Source organism: Ursus maritimus, unplaced genomic scaffold, assembly GCF_017311325.1.
Source record: "Ursus maritimus isolate PB19 unplaced genomic scaffold, ASM1731132v1 scaffold_2, whole genome shotgun sequence".
Taxonomy (NCBI): Eukaryota; Metazoa; Chordata; class Mammalia; order Carnivora; family Ursidae; genus Ursus; species Ursus maritimus.
Genome location: NW_024424452.1, coordinates 6,457,422 through 6,466,438, shown reverse-complemented (window position 1 = coordinate 6,466,438; position 9,017 = coordinate 6,457,422). Strand labels below are relative to the sequence as shown.

Below are 9,017 nucleotides of genomic sequence, written 5' to 3'. Positions count from 1 at the left end.
CCAGCCCCTCAGTGCTCCTAGTGGAAGCATGTGGTATTCACCAGGGCTCCTTCCCATGGTGGGCTTTGGACTCCGATTGTTGTTACCCCACCCAGAGAGCTTGCCGGTAGCTCTTGTCAGTGTTTCAACCTCTTAACTACCACTTTTGCTTCCGTAATCAGCAATTATCTTAGCGAGAAGAGTGCACTCAAATGTGGAGCTCACCTCTTTTGCCTCCTCTTGATCTTATCTCTGCTAATTTTCATTGCCTGGAAAGTTCTCTGATGCCTTCAACCATCTGTTTGTTTTATTTTATTTAACTTCTCTAGTAGTCCTCCATGGGAGGGCTGGTCCAAACCCCTAGTCGAGCATACATAGAACTCAATTTAGTCATCTTTGAAGATAAACAGATCTTCCAAGGCCCACTCTTTATATAAAATACTTCAAATATAAAATTCTTCGACTCATCTAGTTTATCTGAGCACTATTTATATGGTGACTGAATTCTCCCCTTAATGAGAGATGAGGTCATCATATTTGTTTGTATTAACTGTTGAGTCCTTTAGCTACCTGAGCAGGTTGGGAATGATGTATAGCCTTGAGCATTTGAGCGGGTCTTTCTCTGCTGCCTTACAACCTCTAATTTTGTTGAAGCTCCAAACCCTTGGATCAGCTTTGTTGAATCAAGCTCAGAAACAGTGCCCTAGGGGTCGAATTTGAGCCTTTCTTCTCCCATGTGAAGTTTGAGTTCGTGATTTTTGTCAGCGGTTCTCCCATTTACTCTTTGTGTTTGGTGTGTTCAAACTTTCCCCAGCTGATCATTTTCTTCCTCCAACTGGGTCCCAACCAAGGCCATGATTTCTGTGACATTGTTTACCATAATTCTTCTGCTTTCTCAGTAATGTGCTATTAGTCTTTCAGAAATAGGTGTACGGGGGCACCTGGGTGGCACAGCGGTTAAGCGCCTGCCTTCGGCTCAGGGCGTGATCCCGGCGTTTCGGGATCGAGCCCCACGTCAGGCTCCTCCGCTATGAGCCTGCTTCTTCCTCTCCCACTCCCCCTGCTTGTGTTCCCTCTCTCGCTGGCTGTCTCTATCTCTGTCAAATAAATAAATAAAATCTTTAAAAAAAAAAAAAAAAGAAATAGGTGTACGGTAGTGGTTAAGCACTCAGCTGCTCAGTCTGATTCTATGGTTTAAATCCCAGTTCCAAAACCTATTGGTGTGTGCCCTTGTATGAGTGGTTTAGCCTTTCCAAGTTACACCTTTATCTGTGAAATGGGCGTAATAATTGTACCTACCTTATGGATTATTGTGAAGACTAAATAGAACAAGAAGCATTTAGGGGTGCCTGGCTGGCTCAGTCTGTAAAGCATGTGATTCTTGATCATGGAGTCATAAGTTCAAGCCCCACATTGGGCCTAGAGATTACTTTTTTAAAAAAGCATGTAATAAATATCGGCTGTTATTAGTTGTTATTATCTTGGGAGGAGCAAGTGCTTCCATTTTATCCTCCTGTTGTACAAACCCCTTAACATCTTTTTCTCCAAATGCCAGTGCTTTAGAATTTCCTTAGAAGAATATATCATGTCTGTGTATTCTCGCTCCCCATCCAAAAAAAGTATAACCTAAGTCTTATAATGAAAAAACAATCAGATAAACCCAACTGAGGATCAGTCTAAAAACAATGGGCCTCTGTTCTTCAAAAACATCAATGTCAGGGGGCATGTGGGTGGCTCAGTCAGTTAAGTGTCTGACTCTTGATTTCGGCTCAGGTCATGATCTCAGGGTCATGGGATCAAGCCCCACGTCAGGCTCCATGCTCAGGGTGGAGTCTGCTTGTCTCTCCCCCTCTGCTCCCCACCCCCAGTTCATGTTCTCTCTCTCTCTCTCTCAAATAAATAAATAAAATATAAAACAAAAATAAAATCAATGTCACGAAACACAAAGTAGGCTGAGAAACTTACCAGGTCAGAGGAAACTAAAAACACATGAAAATTAAATGTGATGCATTATCTTGGGTTAGATGATGAATTAGGAAAAATTTTTATAAAGTACATTACTGGGACAAATTGTAAAATCTAAATATGTTGTATATGTTAGATATCCTTATTGTATTAATGTTGAATTTGCAAGATTTGGTCATTTTATGGTGGTTATATAAGAGAATGCCTCTGCTTTTTAGCATAATACATGCTAAAATTTAGCATGATGCATTCTAAAACGTTTAGGAGTTAAGGGTCATGATGTTGCAACTTACTCTCAAGTGATTTGCAAAAATAATAATAATAGCACAAAGAATATGTATATATGTGTTTGGATTTATATGTTTAAAAGAAATATTAAATTGGGATCCCTGCGTGGCTCAGTCAGTTAAGTGACTGCCTTTGGCACAGGTCATGATCCCAGGGTCCTAGGATCGAGTTCCGCATTGGGCTCCTTGCTACACAGGGAACCTGCTTCTCCCTCTGTCTGCCGCTCCCCCTGCTTGTGCTTGCCCTCTGTCTCTCTCTCCCTCTCTCTCTGACAAATACATAAATAAAATCTTAGAAACACACACACACACACACACACACACACACACACACAGAGTAAATCTAGGTGGGGAAAATATGAGAATCCATATACTATTCTTGCAACTTTTCTCTAGGCTTGAGTTACATTTGTTTATTTACTTATTTTGGCTTGAATTACATTTAAAAAGTTGGAAATTCTGGCTTGCTGTATATTCCTATAATTATAGAATAAAATAAGACTTCTATACTTGAAATTACCAGGAATTTCTATTAACTTCTGTGAATGGGCCATCTTATTTCTTTGCATGCTTCAAAATATTTGCTTGAAAATGAACATTCTGAGGGGCGGCTGGGTGGCTCAGTTGGTTGGACATCTGACTCTTGATTTTGGCTCAGGTCATAATCTCGGGGTCATGATCTTGGGGTCCTGAGATCAAGCCCTGTGTCAGGCTCCTTGCTCAGCGGGGAGTCTGCTTGCGATTCTCTCTCTCTCCCTCTGGCCCTCCACACCCCTACTCTCTGTCTCTCTTAAAATAAATGGATAAATATTTAAGAAAAAAGAAAATCAACATTTTGAATATTAGAATGTGGTAATTCTGAAAATCTGATTCTTCCTCCTCTTTCTTTTTTTGTTGTTGTTGCTGTAGGCTGCAGCTGATTGTTTAGAGACTTTTCTAGACTAATTTTGTAAAGTCTGTATTCGGGGTCCTATAGTCTCTGAAGTCTCTTGTTTCTTTAGCTTGTATTCAGCTAATGTTTTGGCAGAGATTTTCTCGAATGCCAGGAGCCAAAAAGAGAGGGAGAGAAACTCTCCCCATCCTTCCAAGTTGGCTTTGTGCTGGGGCCTCATTCAAGACGCTCAGCCAGGTCATTTACAACTCTACCTTAGCCTTCACTTCCTGCTTGCACTGAGCCTAGAGATCAGCCAGAAGTGGAAGGTTAGGGCCTTCTCGGACTTTTGTGAGCATGTATCTAGAGTAGTGTTTAGAGGAGTCAAACAGCTACAGAAAGTAGAAGAGCAGTTGCCAGGAGCTGGGGAGAGGGGAATGGAGAGTTACTGTTTAATGGGAACAGAGTTTCACTTTTGCAATATGCAGAGAGTTCTGTGATGGTTGCACAATGTGAATGTACTTAATGCCACTAAACTGTATACTGGTGAATTTATGTTATGTGTATTTTACCACAATTAAAATATTATTGATGTTGATTACTGGGCATCCCCTTAAATTTTGCTCCCAAGGCTCATGCTAGTGGGTTTGCATTCTCGGTCCTGTGTCAGTGAGATGGACAGGTGACTGGCCAGAACCCTGAAATCTGCACCCCCAGTTTTGTTTCTTGTCAGTTAGCAGTGGGACAATCCCAGAGGAGCCAGGAGCCCCTTATGTAGCTGAAAAGTGTGGAGGAGCTTTATGGAGTCCCTGTATGTTGGTCCCAGGGCTCAGTTCCAGAAACCACAAGTTTCTATATCTCAGTAGAGCGGGGACGAATAAGGGTCAGATGGCCTGTGACTCTGACATAGAAAGCATTGGGTGTGTCCCCGTTGTGCCCCCTTGGGCTGGATAAAATGCTGCAGGCACTCCCCCTGCACATAGCAGAAACAAGCAGAATCTCAAGGACACCTTGGAACCTGCTCTCAGCCTGATGGTTCAAAGACTCAGCCAGTAGACCAGTTGGTCACTTGTGGAAGTCCTTGAAAAAATGAGCAGTTTCATATTTTTCTTGGCTGGAATCAAGATGCTTTTATTCTTCTCTGAGTCTGGGGAATGACAAAGATGCTTCAGTGCCTTTTCAGTTCCTCCAGTGTGCCGGGCTTTTGGCTCCAGGCCAAAGGGAAAATACAACTGGGTTGGCCTCAGAGGAACCCACATCCACCACAGTGAATGGACTCCGGGCTAAGGCCCAGCGTCACTTTTTGGAGGTTTTAATGAGAGAAACCTCTACGTCCTTTATCCCAGAAATCTCTTTTCGGGGTGCCTGGGTGGCTCAGCTGGTTAAGCGGTCTGCCTTCAGCTCAGGTCATGATCCTGGGGTCCTGGGATGGAGCCCACATGGGCCTCCCTGCTCAGCGGGGAGCCTGCTTCCCCCTCTCCCACTCCCCCTGCTTCTGCCTTCTCTCTCTCTGTCAAATAAATAAATTTTTTAAAGAAATCTCTTTTCTTGGGGAAAAAATGTTTGACTTAATTGTTCTGCAAATCACAACTTTTTTTCAGTTCTCAGAAGGACTAATGAAGAATCCTTTTGATATTCTGGAAAAGAAACCAAACAAAGGTGAAATTCGAGTGGCTGGCTGGCTCACTTGTGGAACATGCGACTCTTGATCTCAGCGTCGTGAGTTCAAACCCCACACTGGACATAGAGATTACTTAAAAAAAAAAAAAAAAAGGAAGAAATTGATGTCCTATACCTGGAAATGTGGAATGAATGGATAACATTTAATGTAAACCAAGAACCTGACAAGGGAACACTGGTTGCAGATCCCCTCTAAACCAGCTCTACAGACATTTAAATGAGAAATACATTGGGCTCTCCACTGGGGTGGACAATTTTACAACCTTTTTCGTTCTTTCTTGAGCTTCCTTCCTTTCTCTTCTCCTTCTTTCCTTCCATAAAGCTGTTTTTAAAATATACATTAAGGGTGTCTGGTTAGCTCAGCAGGTAGCAATTGTCCTCTTTTTAAAACAGAGCAAACAAACCACACCGTCATGCTCATAGGGGTAATTCAAGGATGCTCTTGTGTTAAGGGCTGGAAGGAAGAGACTCCCCATCCCCACCACGTTGTGATCTCCTCATGGTTTGTGTCCCTTTGTGTTGTGCGTGTCATCTGTCCAAATCTCTTCAGATATATGAAGAGGCTGGTACCTCCCTGAAAAGCTGGTCTGTTTTGTTCTCTGGCCTGTCCCAAACCCTTAGAACAGTGCTCGAATGTCCTAGAAAATCTTGTGTGTGTCTTATGTTACTATGATTATGCAAATATTTGGGAAATAAATTAGGAAAAGTGCTCTCAGAGTCACTGTAAAGAGAAAACCTTCAGAAGCGAAGCAACCTGCCCAGAATCCGGATTTCCACAGCAAGGCTCAAGTTTGTCTTTACAGAAGGCCCAGGGTTGCGGGGGGGGGGGCCGGGCCGGGCACCTGAACTCTGGGAAAGGAGGGATGGTCAAGCTTGACCAGTCTGTCTCTGGGAGGATGACTCGGGGGAGTCAGTCCTGCAGGTCCCTTCCAGGAATGTGAACATAGGGAGGGAGAGAGACGACAGGTCGGGTCCCCAGGACACTTTTGTGTCCTTCAAGTAGCACCTGGGCTCCAGCTAAGGTCCCAGGAGTTTTACCAAACGCGCTCCTAGGAAGGCGCCTGACCTTCACCAGCGTTCCCTTCTGTCTGCTCCTGCCGCATTCTCTGGGTGGGTAGAATTTCCCCTGGCGCCGGCCAGTTCTGTGGACGCTCCTGTATCAAAGGAATCTCCCCCGCCCACCTTGCATTCCTTCCGAGTAAAATTTGTTCTTGGAGCTGCTGGAGCCTGAAGTCCTGCCGAAGAGGCCAGACCAGCAGCGCTGCGAGGAAGGACCGAGGGCGCCTCAAAACCTCCAGGGAGGGGGAGGGTGTTTCTGAATGGCCAAGGCAAGTATTCCCCGAGGCACCTTTTCACCTTACTTGGTACATCTAATGAAAGGACCAGACGCCCAGAGAATCCCAAACTCAGAGAATCCCAAACCGTCTGGATGCCTGGATAGCAAACGTTGAACTGTGGAACTGAGCAGTCAGGAAATGACCGTATGTTAAATACACAAAAAGGGTCTGGTGCTTGTGGCCTTAGCCCCACGGTAACGCATCTGACTGACGCAGAAGGTTGCACGTTCACATCACTTTGGGTTCAAAACAAGTGCTCTGCTGTCGATTCTAAGATTTCATCAATCATTCGGATCTTTAAAAAGCATGCCTACAGGGGTTCCTGGCTGGCTGGGTGGGTAGGGCGCGGGACTCTTGATCTCTGGATCCAGAGATCGAGCCCCACGTTGTGTGTAGAGAGTGCTCTTTAAAAAAGAAAGAAAGAAAAATACACCTGTAGAGGATTTTTTTTTTTTTTTTTTTTTTTAAGCTCAGCAAAGACAGACTTTTAAGCTGAAGGGGGAGTGAGGCTGGTGCAATGAAAACTGAATCCTGGTAAATCCACCATGATCTCCATTTCTGCTTGCCTGTGTTGTTTTTCCTCGCTCTCAGGTCCGGGCAAGGGGTTTGTGTCTGAAACTCTATTGTTTCAAATCCCTATCGGAGGCATGCGTTTAAATGAATCCTAGATTGGGGGGCGTGGCTGGCTCTGTCCGTGGGGCTTCCGACTCTTGATCACAGGGTGGTGAGTTCAAGCCCCACCCTGGGCATGGAGCCTACTTAAAAAAAAAAAAAAATCCTAAATTAAAAGATAGTAAATGCCAGGGTAAATTCCTCTCTCAGAAAGTTCAAGAACTGCATTCTCAACATAATAAATTCTGAATCGAGCTCACAGTATTTTCTCTTTAACCACAACGTTCAGGGGCCTATATTTATTTATTTTTAATTTTTGAGAGAGCACGAGTGAGAGGGGCAGAGAGGGAGGGAGAGAAAGGAAGGGAGAGAAAGAATGACTTCACACTGAGCTCGAGCTCGGAGCCCCACGCGGGTCTCGATCTCAGGACCCTGAGATCATGACCTGAGCTGAAACCGACTGGGCCACCCAGGCACCGCTGTTTGGAGCTTTTGACAGGAAACTCAAACCTTGAAAAGTCCGGGCGTGGGGGAGGGTGGAGAATTGGGAAACCGACATCTTCATCAAGGTCACACACAGATCGACCAGGGACGTTGTACCTTGTCCATCCAGCGACCCAATAAAAAAACTACTTTTCATGCCAGAATGAATTCATTCACAGAGCCTCCTTGTGCCCTCTTGTAATGTCCTCTCTGAAGCATAATCTTGACAAGGATACGAACAGAACGAGCTACAAGCAGGCTCCTGTGGGTTTTTTCCCCCTTGCAGTTCATCCACACCCTTCAGCTTAAGTGCCTGCTATTGCTGAGTTGTTCACAAGAAGTCCCTTTGGACTAAAGAAAAGGTAGGAGAAAGCCCAAGGCTGGGAAGGTAGCGGACAGACGCTCATATTGTTCCGTTTTACCACCGAATCGATTCGAGCCGCTAAACACAAAAGTCACAGTCGTGACCCCGACGTGATTCGAACACGCAACCTTCTGATCTGGAGTCAGACGCGCTACCGTTGCGCCACGAGGTCCTGGAGGCTGCGCCGTTTTTTGTCGTTTAGAACGACGTCCGTGGCAGCCGATGTCAGGTGCAGCGTTTAGTTTTTGTTTTTTTTTACACCGCCCACATTTTGACTTGGGATTGACTCCGAGTTTTTTGTCCCTTCTATAACGGGTCTATTCAAAGCAAAATATAAATGTGAATGACGCAAGCTGAGCGCTCAGGACGCGGAGGGTACTCGCGCTTGGAATTCGGGAAACTCACCTCCCCGGGGCTTTTAGGGAGCGTCCTTTTTTGGGAAGCGTCCGGAAAATGTCAGTCGCAGCTCCCAGGGAAGGCAGGAGTGGGGGCGTCTGGGACCCGAGTCCTCTTTGGTCCAAGCCCTTCGGCACGCGGAACAGCATGAGGATTTGCACTCCAGTCACGCCTATGGTGGAAGACTAGTTCCACTTCCCTAAAGGAGCACTTAGAAGTTTCTTTTTTACCTTTTGCTTTAAAAAAATAATAACACATATTCGTTGTAAACACCTCATCAGATATGAAAGCAAACAAAAACAAAACCACGAGGAGTGTTGAGCACCTGCAGACACCAGGCTCTGTACGTCTTGCCACCTGATGTGATCTTTGGGGTTAAAGAACAATGGGGTCCGGGAGGGGAGAGTAATACTTTGTGCTTGGTATATGGAGCATGACCGTGGATAATAGGATTCTGGTAGCTGCTCTCTGTTCATTGATGGTGCTCAATGAATGGAGAGGACCTGGCATCAGGGACATTCTGGACGCAGGACATGTGACAGCCAGGTGTCCCCGACTTGGGCATCATAAAGGCTTCCTGGGTGAAATACCAAGACTGATCTCGCCACATCCTTGCTGGTGTGACGGGAAACCTTCCACTTCTGAGTTTTAGGATGCGAGGAACGCAATGATGATTTTGAGTTGGAACAAAGAATAGTTTAGATATTTCCTCATTCGTGTGTCACAGGCATACCCAGTCAGGACTAGCGCCGTTGGGGATGCTTTAGACTGAAGATTTGAGGTCTCCGGATCAGTGCTGCCTTTTGGCATGGGCTCTACTTTTTTTCTACGTATCCAAGTCTTCTGGAAGACAATGAGAAGATCTCGTGCCATTTATAAAAGCGCACCTACAGCAAAGCTTCCCCTGAAGATGCTGCAGTGAATTTGCTACAGCGACAGAAGAGCCAGGCTTCAGTCTGTAGGCATTTCTCAGAGCTTGGACCGAGCCACTAAAAGTTGCATCAGGAAGAAAAGTACTTTTTTATTGTTTCAATAATGTATTT

At 45.2% G+C, this 9,017-nt stretch overlaps 1 non-coding gene across 1 annotated transcript; it reads right to left on the bottom strand.

Annotated features, from left to right (window-relative positions):
- Positions 1 to 7,678: 7,678 nt before the first annotated feature.
- TRNAW-CCA lies at positions 7,679 to 7,750 on the bottom strand. The gene has a single exon. It is a non-coding gene; the product is annotated as a tRNA-Trp (tRNA).
- Positions 7,751 to 9,017: the final 1,267 nt, after the last annotated feature.